The following is a 13457-nucleotide window of genomic DNA, read 5'->3' on the forward strand; positions in this document are numbered from 1 at the left end:
GAGAGACCTTTAGATAAGCCTAAAGCATAGCGAGTGCATTGAGCAAAGACTAATGAAGCCTCTTCCACCCTGAAGCAGTCTACCCTGTGATAGTCCTGGGGTCAGCTCTACTCAGCCAGTCAGTGGCTGAAGCAGGAACTTTCTTCACTCCAGTGGATGCCCAGATGAAGAGCACACCTGAGGCAGTAAAGTCAAGAGGCTGGGCTAAGGCAACACATGTAGGGAGGGACAGAGGCAAGAGGCAAACCACTTTCCCATTTAATAACATATTCTGAGGCCCCTTCTGAGCTAGACTCTGAGGTGAGCGATGCTGAGGACACAACAATGCTAAAGACAACCCCAGGCCCAGCCTCATAGGGCTCTTACTCCAGTAGGGGTAGACAGACGCATTTTCAGACAGTGACAGACCAAAGTGGTCAGGTTGTGATGGGGGAAGCCCACGAAGAGCATCAGGGTGATGTTGCAGAAAGCTGGAGGCTGTAGAAGGCCAGAGGAGACATCTGGTGATCAAGAAAGCTTCTCAGAGTATTCATAAAAATAACTAAATGAATACTGAGAAGAACATTCAAAGGTAATGGCATGTGCATAAACAGATAATTGTGAAACAGACTGGGGAATGGGGAGACAAGGACAGAGGATAGGCAGGGCCAGATGGTACAGTCTTAGATGCCAGGCTGCAGGTTTTGCACCTGGTCCCAAGGGCACTGGAGAGTCAAGAAGGTTTCAAGAAGGGGAGGGACCAAATCAGGTTTGACTTTAAGAAGATCCCACTGGCTGCCATGTGGTGGGTGGACCAGAGTAGGGAGATAGGCTGGGAGAGAAGGGGAATCTGGTGTAGGAAATCCTTCCAGGATGAGGTTGTGGGGAAGGAAGGAGGGGGCTGGTGGAAAGGACAATCAGGAGGTTAAGTGGAACAAGGGACTGATAGGCTGGATGGGAATGAACATTCAGGGCAAGGCCTAGGGTTCTGGTTTGGAGAAGGGACAGTGAGGCCGATCCTGAGATAGGGATCGAGGAGGAAATGTAGTTTTGGACAGATACTGAGGTCAGTGTGGGACCTGGTGGGTATGAAGATCCCAGGGGATGTCCAGGACCCTTTGGGGTCCCATGTCTGGGGCAAAGAGGAAAGGCTGAGGGAGGGACAAAGAGAGGAAACAGCCCATGGGGATGGGTGAGAAGCATGGGAAGAAGACAGCAAGCACAGGGATCAGGAAGGGCCAACCACTTCAAACAAGTCCTGGGACAGGAATAAGAAGGAGGTAACATGTAGGGTACAGCTAACAGTTTTGGGGCAGACATCACTCTCTCTTTTCCCTGGTTACCTCAGGACCCTAGGGGAAAGGGGGCGTCTCACTGGAGGAGCCTGCTGCACAAGTGCAAATGTGGCAGGAAGCCACTGAGGCACCTGCGCCTAGGATTCCTGCCCAAATCACCAGAGCTAGAGCCCTACATGGCAGTCATGTGGTGATCACTGCTGGAGCCCTTTGGTAGGTGCCAAGCTTCCTGGACCCTGGTCTGGGCCCCAGAACCTTCTTAGAGCTTACTGGGTTCTCAGCTCTATACCAGACCCTGTTCCCAGCCTGCTGACCCTACCCTCAGGCTGCCCCCTTCCTCCTTACCCCTCCTACAACCCCAGGCCTCACTGTTTATCAGAGCCTGGCTCCACTGGGCAGACTCTTCCCCCAACCCACAGATAGTCCTCAGACCCCTTTCTGCTCTTGGTCCCTTTTCCTAGCCTGTAGACCCCACCCTGGCACACAGACACTTCCCTAAACCTCAGCCCATGTCCCAACCTTCAGACCCTGTTCATAGCCCGCAGACCTTGACCCCTCTCTCCTCCCTCAGACCCCAACCACTGCAGCAGGGCCCTTTCCTCAGCTCACAGACCCTGCCCTTGGACTGTCCTCTTCACTCTCACAGCTGATAGACTCCACCACCTCTTAGGTGCCTCTTCCTTCAGCCCATAGGTAATCTTTGGACCCCTTGCCAAGCCCCCAGATTCCTTTCCCAGGCCCAGATCCTATCCCTGTAGTCCTTATACCCTCTCCCCAAGTCGGTGCCCAGCCCTCAGATTTCCTTAGATCTCCTTCAGCTCTCAGAATCCCTTAGACACCGCCTGCCCCCTTCTTCCACTTTACATTCTTACCATGTAGCTCTCAGAACCTACCCTTTTTCTCATTCAGACACATCCCTCCAAATCAGACCTCCAATCCTCTTCCTTTTCAGACTGCACACTCAGGACTCCAAGACACCTCTGTCTTTATTGCCCTTTGAGGTCCCATTCCTCTCTTCCTCCTGCTCTCTGATCCCTGCCTTGGATCTGAGTCCAGAGGCCACAGATGCCCTTTCTGAGCTCTCCCTTCCCTGTGGATCTGGGCTCCATAAATCCAGGTGGGCCATCTGCATCTCCTGACTATCACTGGGGGATGATGCTGGGACCTCATCCTGTTCCAGAGGAGAGGTGAAGGATTGGCTGCTGGAACTGCCTCTAGGGGCAAGATCAAGGGGCAGTATGGAGGGTTGGGCTTCAGTTGGCCAGTCAACAATTTTGTACCAAACATCTATTATGTACCCAGCTCTGTTGTCTGTGATGGGGATTTAGGGGTGAATATGACATTCTGGGTCATTGTGAATGAAATTTATTACAGGAATTTAAGAGAGTGATGACACACTGAAAGAATGGCCTTTCTGGTGGGATGATACTTGAGTCTCACAGTATAAGAGCCAATCAGCCCTGGCAGGTGTGGCTCAGAGGATTGAGCACAGGACTGTGAACCAAAGGGTCTCAGGTTCAATTCCCAATCAGGATATGTGGCTGGGTTGCAGGCCAGGTCCTCGGTTGGGGGCACGTGAGATGCAACCACACAATGATGTTTCTCTCCCACTTTTTCTCCCTCCTTTCCTTCTCTCTCAAGAAATAAATAAAATCTAAAAAAAAAAGAAAGGAAAAGAAAAGGTAACTGGTTTGATTCCTGGTCAGGGCACATGCTGGAGTTGTGGGCCAGGTCTCCAGTTGGGGAGTGCAAAAGGCAACCAATCTATGTTTCTCTCGCACATGTTTTTCTCCATCCTTTCCCCTCCCTCTAAATAAATAAATATTTTAGACTTCTAGTCAAGTGGTGGTATAGGCAGAAAAGGCTAGCCACCTCACACGACCTTACCAAAATTAGAACTAAAATATAGGACAAGCATCACTCAGAACCATCAGAAAGCAAGTTGAACGGAAGTCTGACAAGTACGGAATTAAAGAAACCACATCCATCCAGACCGATAGGAGGGGTGGAGACATAGAACAGGCTGGTACCACATACATGTGTGGCGGATAAAAATTCGGGAGAGATATTTGGGAGTGAGGAGTCCCAGCCCCACACCAAGCCCCCATCCCAGGGTTCTAGTACCGGAAAGATTAGTCCCCATAAATTCTGGCTGCAAAAACCAGTTGGGATTGAGTCAGTGGAGAAAATTCTGGAGTCCCAACCAGTTCCTCTTAAAGAAACCACACGTGAACTTACTCAGACTCATTCCCTCTGAGCTCAGCACCAGGGTAGCATCTTGAAAGGTACCAGTGGCATACAGGGGGGAACTGAAGTTTCTGGCATCAAGGCGAGAACTGGGGGACAGCCTTCTCCCAGACAGAAAGGTGGACAGAGGTCACTGCATATTTTCTGAACACTCCCCTGACAGAGCAACAAAGTCAGCAGGCTGGTGCCATATCTGAGACTTCATCAAACTGGCTAATGCTGTTTGCCCCACACTGGGGATCCCCTGAGGCTCCATCTCACCCAACTTACAGGTGTTAACAGTGGCTTTTCCATATGAATGGCTGGTCCTGGCTCATGCTTCACAACTTCCTAAATCCTTTCAAACAAACAGCAACTGGCCTCAGTGATCCCTGAGCTCCCCACCCCCATACATCTTGCTAAGTGGCTCCAGGCATGACATTAGCAGCAGCCAGCCTAGATTCACAGCTTGGCTTTGACTGGCATCTCCAAGCCCAGCACAAGTAGCAGCCATCTCAGATTGCTTTATAGCTCGGGCAGGGTGCCCCAGGAAAAACACATGTTAGGGCTGAACTTAGCCTGCACCACCTGGGAAACCCCAGGGTCTTCGAATCCAGTGGACAGCTACAGGCTACGTCTGAGCACCACCACCCTGCCCCTGCACAGCTGATCCTCCATAGAGGACAGAGGTTGATGGTCAATGGTTACAGCCAGTCCTTGCAGCTGACTGACCTGGGAGGCCTGGATAAATACCTCCCATTGACCTGCCAACAGCAACCAAGGCTCAACTACAAGAGGAGGATGTACTCAGCCCACACAAAGGGTGCACCTCGAGTACGTAGTTTGGGTGGTAGGGGAGGCTGTGCCACTGGACCATACAGGACACCTACTACATTAGGCCATGATACCAAGACAGGGAGTCATAGCAGCTCTACCTAATACATAGAAGAAAAAAAGAAAGAAAGAACAGGGATGCTGCCAAAATGAGGAGACAAAGAAACATGGCCCAAATGAAAGAACAGATCAAAACTCCCCCAAAAGAGCTAAATGAAATGGAGATGAGCAATATATCAGATGCAGAGTGCAAAATACTGGTTATAAAGTTCAAGAAACTTAGTGAGGACCTCAACAGCATAAAGAAGATCCAGTCAGAAATGAAGACTACACTAATTGAAATAAAAAATAATTTATAGGGAAACAGTAGTAGAGTGAATGAAGTCGAGAATAAAATCAATGACTTGGAACATAAGGAAGCAAGAACACAACCAACCAGAACAATAAGAAGAAAAAATAATCCAAAAAAAATGAGGATAGTTTAAGCAGCCTCTGAGACATGTTGAACATCAAGAGGTTCAACATTTGCATCATAGGGGAGCCAGAAGGACAACAGAAGGAGCAAGGAATTGGAAAAGTATTTGAAAAAAATAATGAAAGAAAACTTCCCTAATTTGGTGAAAAAAATAGACATGCAAGTCCAGGAAGCATGGAGAGTCCCAAACAAGATGAATGCAAAGAGGCCCACTCCAAGGCACAGCATAATTAAAATGCCAAAGGTTAAAGATGAAGAGAGAATCTTAAAAGCAGCAAGAGAAAAGCAGTTAGTTACCTACAGGACAGTTAGACTAAGACTACCTAAGACTGTCAGCTTATTTCTCAAAAGAAACTTTGCAGGCTAGAAGGGATTGGCAAGAAATATTCAGAGTCATGAAAAGCAGAGACCTACAGCTAAGATTGCTCTACCCAGCAAAGCTATCATTTAGAATTGAAAGTCAGATAAAGAGCTTCCTGGACAAGAATAAACTAAAGGAGTTCATTGTCGACAAACCAATATTATAAGAAATGTTAAGGGACTTATTTAAGAAAAAGAAAAACATCAAAATTGTGAACAATAAAATGGCAATAAATACATATCTATCAATGATTAAATTAAAAAAAAAAAACAAGCAAAGAAAAGAGCAGAGGCAGAATCATGGATATGGAGAGACTTTTGATGGTTTCCAGGTGGGAGGGGATTGTGGGAGAGTGGGTGAAGAGGTGAGGGGATCAGAAGTACAAATAGGTATTTATAGAATAGCCATGGGGATGTAAAGTACAGTATAGGAAATGGGGTGCCCAAAGAACCTATACATATGACCCATCGACATGAACAATGGTGTAGGGATTGCCTGAGGGAGTGGGGGTTGCTGGGTGGTGGGGGGAAATATTGGCACTACTGGGATACTCTACTTCTGGTCAAGATGGAAGCGTATATAAACACTCCTTGCCTCCATACACAACTATAGCAAAATATATAGATATACTACAAAAGAAATATCACCCAGAAGTGTCAGAAAATCATGCTCTGTGGAAATCTGACAACCAAGGATTAAACAAGCCACATTCATCCTGACGGGTAAGAAGGGTTGAGTTGTTGAAGAGAGGCATGGAGAGGTGTGGAGATGCAGAGTGCTGCACAGAGGCACAGAGATGGGAACCACATCCACCTGTGATGGATAAAAAATGGGAGGGCTACCTCAGGTCAAGGGATCCAGCCCCAGTCCAGAATATCCAGCCCAGGGTCCTAGCGCCAGGAAGGTAAGTCCCCACAACTTCTGACTATAAAAACCAATGGGGGTTGGTGCAGCAGAAGAAACTGTGTCTTGTTAATGGGCCTGCAATGGACTTAGGATTCATGCAGACCCTCCCTCTCTGTGATTCAGCACCAGGGCAACAGCTGGAAGGGCACCAGTGGCATAGGGGAGAAAGTTAAATGCAAGTTGGGAGACAGCTTCCTCCTTAGCAAAACTCCAGAGGCCAGGCATCAGCAGTGTCTCCTTTATGAGCCCTCCCCGACACAGAGCAACAGAGTGGTGACATGGTTGCCTCGCCCTGGCAATTACCTAAGGTTCCACCCCATATATAACTTAACAGGTGTGCTAAGACAGGGAGTCAAAGCAGCTTTACCTAATACATAGAAACAAATACAGGGAGGTTGCCAAAATGAGGAGACAAAGAAATACGGCCCCAATGAAAGAACAGAACAAAACCTCAGAGAAATAACTAAAGAAATGGAGATAAGCAAACTATCAGATGCACAGTTCAAAACACTGGTTTTCAGGATGCTCCAGGGATTCACTGGTTACTTCAATGCCATAAAAAAGACCCAGGCAGAAATGAAGGTTGCATTAAGTGAAATAAAGAAAAATTTACAGGCAACCAACAGTGGAGAGAATGAAGCCAAGAATCATATCAACGACTTGAAACAAAGGAAGGAAAAAGCATTCAATCAAAACAGCAGGAAGAAAAACATTTTTAAAGATGAGGATAAGCTTAGGAACCTTTGGGACATCTGTAAACGTACCAACATCTGAATCATAGGGGTACCAGAAGGAGAAGAGGAAGAACAAAACATTGAATACTTATTTGAAAAGATAATGAAAGAAAACTTCTCTAATTTGATGAAGGAAGTAGACATACAAGTCCAGGAAGCAGAGATTCCCAAACAAGATGGACTCAATGAGGACCACACCCAGACACACCATAATTAAAATGCCAAAGGTTAAAAGATAAAGAGAGAGCCCTGGCAGATGTGGTTCAGTGGATTAAGTGCCTGTCTGCAAACTGAAAGGTCGCCGGTTTGATTCCCATTCAAGGCACATGCCTGGGTTGTGGGCCAGGTCCCCTGTTGTGGGTATGCAAGAGGCAACCAATCAAAATATCTCTCACACATTGATGTTTCTCTCCTTGTCTTCCTCCCTCCCTTCCCCTCTCTCTAAAAAGATAAATAAATAAAAATAAAGTAAAATAAACAAAAAAAGATAAAGAGAGAATCTTAAAAGCAGCAAGAGAAAAGCAGACAATTACCTACAAAGGAGTTCCCATAAGACTGTCAGCTGACTTCTCAAAAGAAACTTTGCAGGCTAGAAAGGACTGGCAAGAAATATTCAAAGTCATGAAAAGCAAAAACCTACCATGTAGATTACTCTACCCAGCAAAGATATCATTTAAAATTGAAGGGCAGACAAAATGCTTCCCAGACAAGGTAAAACTAAAGGAGTTCATGATCACCAAGCCATTATTATATGAAATGCTAAGGGGAATTACATCAGAAAAGTAAGAAGATCAAAATGATAAACATTAAAATGACAATAAATTCACAACTATCAAGAATTGAATCCATACTATAAAGGACACATGGACAAAATCAAGGGGGAGGGTGGAGGTGGGGGAGGGAGGGGGTTTGGCTGGGGTGGGGTGGAGGGATGGGGAGAAAAGGCATACAACTGTAATTGAATAACAATAAAAATTTTTTTAAAAAAGAATTGAATCCAAATAACAAACCAAGCAAACAACCAGAACAGGAACAGAATCATAGATATGAAGATCATTTGGAGGGTTATTAGTTGGGAGAGGGGAATGGGAGAATGGGGCAAAGGTGCAAGGAATAAGAAGCACAAATTGGTAGAGACAAAACAGACAGGGGAATGTTAAGAACAGTATAGGTGATGGAGTAGCCAAAGAACTTATATGCACAACCCAAGGACACGAACTAAAGGGGGGATTGCTGGAGGGAAGCAGCGTACCAGACAGAGGGGGGGCAAAGGGGAAAAAATGGGACAACTGCAATAGCATACTCAATAAAACATAATTTAAATACCTAAATAAAATATTTTTCAAAAAACTGAGGGAAATGCATTTCAGAAAGATGGAATAACCAGTGCAAGGGCCCTGAAGTCAAAACAAACTGCATATGTGTAGCAGCAGGAAGCAAGGGGACCCAGGGTGAGGACTGTAACTGAAGAGGAAGCATGTACAGATAGGAAGGGGCCTCAAAAGGAATATATGAATATTGTTGGTTATTGTTCTGTGTGTGATGGGAAACCATTGGAGTTGTAGATAGGAAATTAATATTATCCAGTTTACAATTTCTGAGTTTTTTGATTTTGGAATTTGATTGTGTATCTGACCACTTTGTGAACTTGCTTAATAGTTGTAATTGTTTGTTGACTGTTTTACTTTATTGTTATCTGCATATGGTGACAGCTTGGTCTTGGGCTTTCAATTTCTAAACTCTAATTTATTCATTTTGTCATAAGCTGTTGGCCAGAATTCTCAAACCTTGTTGTCAATGGGCAATTTTTTTCTTTGTTCTTCAAATTTAAAGGAACAAGTCTATGTTTCTGCATTAAGTATCATGCTTGCTCTTGGGTTCTGTTTTATAATTTTTATCAAGTAAGAAAGTTCTTATCTATTCTTATTTCTCTGAAGTGTTTTTCCCCAATCACAACTAGGTGTTGAATTTTATCAGTGGCCTTTTCTGTATCTACTGAGTTAAACATGATTTTTGTCCTTTAATCCATGGATGTGTTTTATTACATTGATAGATTTTCTTTTGTGAAATCATTCTGCTTTCTGGGAATAAATCGATGGATTACCCCCTTTTTTAGGAGTTTTGCATAATCACAAATACAATTGATATGTAATTTTATTTTCTGGTTGTGGAAACTCTTCTGGTTTTGGAATTAAGGTCATACTAGTCTCGTAAAAGGAGTTTTGCTATGTTTTTGAATTTTTTTTGTTTTTGCAACAACTTGTGTAAGAGTATCTGTACATAAAATGAAGTGATTATCATTATAATAATTAACTATATAAAGAAATGCTTTGTGTTTTAATATGTTTCTGCAGGGATCATTCAAGACAAACGCAGGAAACCAGTTAGGGTGCCATTGCAAAAGATGGGGGTACTGAGAAAAATAAGATGCAGTAAGTGTGATATTCAGAGGTTCCTGAAAGTTCTTATTTGAAGGGATTTTAGAGACCAAGCTGGGTTGAACCAAGTGCATGATTGATTAGCTATGTCTGCCAAGGATAGAGGAGTACAAGGACAAGGAGGCTAAGCAGTTGCTCTCCCTGAGGATATGGGATAGGGCCTTGAGGAAGAGGAACTCAAGGGTGATGGGTGCAGAGAAATAATGCTTGGGGCAAGATGGGTGCAGAGATGAGGATTTGCAAGGGGTGATAGCAGGACAATGGGGGAGGGGACTGGCAAGGGCACGGAGGCAGAGGTGCCAAGGAAGTTGCTACCTGGATTCTGTTCTTACGTGCAGTATTCAAAAATAAACTTGAGAGCCCTGGCCAGGTAGCTCAATTGGTTAGAGTGTCATCCCGATATGCCAAGGTTGTGGGTTCAATTCCGTCAGGGCACATACAAAGAATCAACCAGTGAATGCATGGATGAATGAAACAACCAATCGATGTTTCTGTCTCTCTCCCTCTCTTCAATCAATTTAAAAAAATTTTAAATAAGTAAATAAATAAATAAACTCGAGAGATTTCCTGACAAAAGGTGGAGTTTGCTTTCCTTGAAGAATTGAATGGGACCTCTACATATACTGAATTAGAGCTAGGTGAAGGCTGCTTGCCCTGCACAGTACATGAGGCTCATGTAAGTCCAAGTCCCCACAAAGTTCACTTTGTCCTGGCCCCTGGGTCCCTTTGTGTGATTTTGACACCTCTGGGATAGTAGATGGATGTTGGCATGGCAGGTAGGTGTTTTCTCTTGTTCCAACACTGTGGACTTAATGATAAGCACTGTGTTGAGATAGATTTTGAGGCAGAGTTCCCAGAGGGTGGAGATTCAAAGACATAGGGATGTAACCTGGGGCCAAGGATCACCCAGTCAGGGAAAAGCTGTAGGGGCTGGGAATTGGCAAAGGTGTTGCCTGGAGAAAGGGGCAGGGACAGTCCTAAGCCTCGCTGCCCCTCAGTTGTCCAGGTAGATGGTGAGAACTCTGCTGGGCAGACGGAGCCCTTTTCAGCACTGCTGGGCCACAGCTCTGCCATGCGGCTCCTGCTGGCCTTTGGTGCCAACCCAACCATTGAATGGACACGTGGTGATGCCCGTACACTCCCAGGGTCCCGCGTGTCAGTCCCAGAGAGCCAAGGCTCTCTTTTCCAGAGGCCTCTCTCCATCATGACCCACTCCCACTTCCTGATGACCCTCCTCTCCCCAGTGACCCCTCTTGACTTCTCAATTAACTCCTTCTCATCTCCAATGAGTATTCCCAGTCTCTGGGTGCCTCCCATGCTCACAGTGATCCTCTCATCCTCTCAAAGACCTCACTGTGTCCCCGAGCTATCCCTCCTGTACTGATATCCACCTCCCATGTGACTCCTTTCATCCCTCAGTCCTGTCTTCATTGTTCTGCTATAGTTGCTGCCTCAATGGCAGCACACCTGTGCATGAAGACACCTTCTTAGGCTGCAGTCTTGTGGTATAGCACCTGCTAAAGGCAAGAGATGACCTGCATCTGCATGACCAGCAAGGTTGCACTCCTCAGGACTAGAGAGCAGGGTGGTGTGGCCAAGTGGAGCCAGGAGGTAAGCAGTGGCCCAAATGAAGAGGGGGCATCAGGGCCAGCACCCCCACCCTACCTCACCCGACATACCCCTCATTCAGGTGCTGGAACTGTTACAACTCTGTTGTGCCCACATATCTACACTAGTGTACAGTGGTGAGTCGGCACCCACTGCATTCCTGGGCCAATTGCAGGCTGGCTCTGAACACAGCTTATATGGTTCCCTGTCTTTGCTGTGGCTAGTGCAGGTGGACAAGTAACTGTTCACACTGGGAAGCCCACCCACCCACCACTCCCAGTTACCCTAGACTTACCCTCAGACTGCCCTGTACCCCAGGGCACCAAGGCCAAAGTAGATCAGGAGACCTCCCCAAATCCCAGCCTTGGGGTTCAGCCAGGTAAGTGGGAGAGGTTGGGAGAACAAGGACCACCCCTGTCCTCTTCATGCCTCACAGTCTCATTCCCTTCTCCAGTTCAGCAGCCTGTGGCCACTAGGGCTGGTAACAGGTATACACCTCATGGACCCCAGGCAGCTGCCTCCAGCCTAGGGTGAGCCCGACTGCACTTGCAAGAGCAGCTCCCACACACTCATGGCCAAGTGAGAGGTAGCCCTTCCAACACCTTGTCTGGCTGTCCAGCAGAGAGCTCTGGGGAGGGTCCAGATCACCAGCTCCCCTTGCAAGGAAAACCCCTTTGTCTCTGATGTATACTCTCTCCCCTCCCCATCTCCAGCTTCTTTTTTTAAAAATATATTTATTGATTATGCTATTATAGTTGTCCCATTCCCCCCCCACTCCACTCCATCCTGCCCACCCCCTTCCTCCCACATTCCCCCCTTTCCCACATTCCCTCCCTAGTTCATGTCCATGGGTCATACTTATAAGTTCTTTGGCTTCTACATTTCCTACACTATTCTTACCCTCCCCCTGTCTATTTTCCACCTATCATCTATGCTACTTATTCTCTGTACCTTTCCCCCTCTCTCCCCCTCCCACTCCCCTGTTGACAACCCTCCATGTGATCTCCATCTCTATGGTTCTGTTCCTGTTCTAGTTGTTTGCCTAGTTTGCTCTTGTTTTTGTTTTAGGTGTGGTCGATAATAACTGTGAGTTTGCTGTCATTTTTACTGTTCATATTTTTTATCTTCTTTTTCTTAGATAAGTCCCTTTAACATTTCATATAATAAGGGCTTTTGGTAGTGATTATCTTCTTTAACTTGGCCTTATCTGAGAAGCACTTTATCTTCCCTTCCATTCTAAATGCTAGCTTTGCTGGATACAGTAATCTTGGATGTAGGTCCTTGTGTTTAATCTTGGGTAATGTAATTATGATGTGCCTTGGTGTGTTCCTCCTTGGGTCCAGCTTCTTTGGGACTCTGTGAGCCTCCTGGACTTCCTGGAAGTCTATTTCCTTTGCCAGATTAGGGAAGTTCTCCTTCATTATTTGTTCAAATAAGTTTTCGATTATTTGTTCTTCCTCTTCTCTTTCTGGCACCCCTATAATTGGGATGTTGGAACATTTCAAAATGTCCTGGAGGTTCCTAAGCCTCTCCTCATTTTTTCGAATTCTTGTTTCTTCATTCTTTTCTGGTTGGATGTCCAGCTTCTTATGAAGGGGCCATCCAGTCACTGAGCAGCAGCTGAAGGCCGCCAGAACTCAGCCTGATGTGCTGACCTTCAGCAGTGCAGGTGTGCCACCCTAGCCTTCTCCCCATGTTAATTTGGTCCCACAGACCAGTCTCCTACCTGCCCTCCAAACTCAAATGTTCATAAACAAAAGACCAGGAAGCATGACAGTGGCCATGGTATAGTCTTCACCTCTGGACTGGCACCTCACATGGAGCCCTCCTACTAAAGTGACCACTCCCCACCACCACTGGATAGTGGGTACGCAGTCCTGTGTGCTTGTCTCATAGGTTGCAAAGAGCAAGTGGCTGTACCACTAATGGTAAAGACCAGGTGCTGGCTCTCTGATTTGGGGGTCTCAGTTTCTCTCCTGTCCGGTAGCTGGTATAGATCAGCAGCCCCTGGCACATGGTGATCTCTGTGGAGGGGCAGCCTCCACCCTGTGCAGGTTTGGGCCTCTTTGTGAGTAGCCTGCTTTCCTCCCACGTAGCACCCTGCACCACCCCAACCTGCTGCTGCTGATGGCACTGAGCCCCTTGGCAAACCTGTTGGGGCTATACCTTCTCTTTGAGTCTGTGTGGTTGGGCTCCCTGTATGTGGCTCTGCAGCCCCAGGGAACAAGCGAGGGGTGGTTCTGCACTATGCCAAGCTTGCTGCCTGGCCGCCTGCTGTGGCAGGTACTGGAGGCCCTGTGGTTTCTGCAGACCCACTGGCATGTTCATAGCAGTCTCAGCTCACATGCTGTGCAGTTGGTGCGACCAGTCCTGGCCAAGGTGACTACCTATCTCACCTGCATGCCCAGTGTCCCTGCCTAAGCAGCCAATAGCTTACCAGGCCCCTTGGTCTCCACAGGACTGAGCAGGGGAGGCCCAGGCCCAGGCCCACCTCCTAAACTGTACCCAGGGCTGCTGCTTGAGTTCATCTGCAGTGATATGCCTCTATAGCTTCTGCATCCTGAACCAGGAGGTCTTCACTGGTCAGTGAGTGACCCTACA

This window comes from Desmodus rotundus, chromosome 12 (assembly GCF_022682495.2).
Source record: "Desmodus rotundus isolate HL8 chromosome 12, HLdesRot8A.1, whole genome shotgun sequence".
Taxonomy (NCBI): Eukaryota; Metazoa; Chordata; class Mammalia; order Chiroptera; family Phyllostomidae; genus Desmodus; species Desmodus rotundus.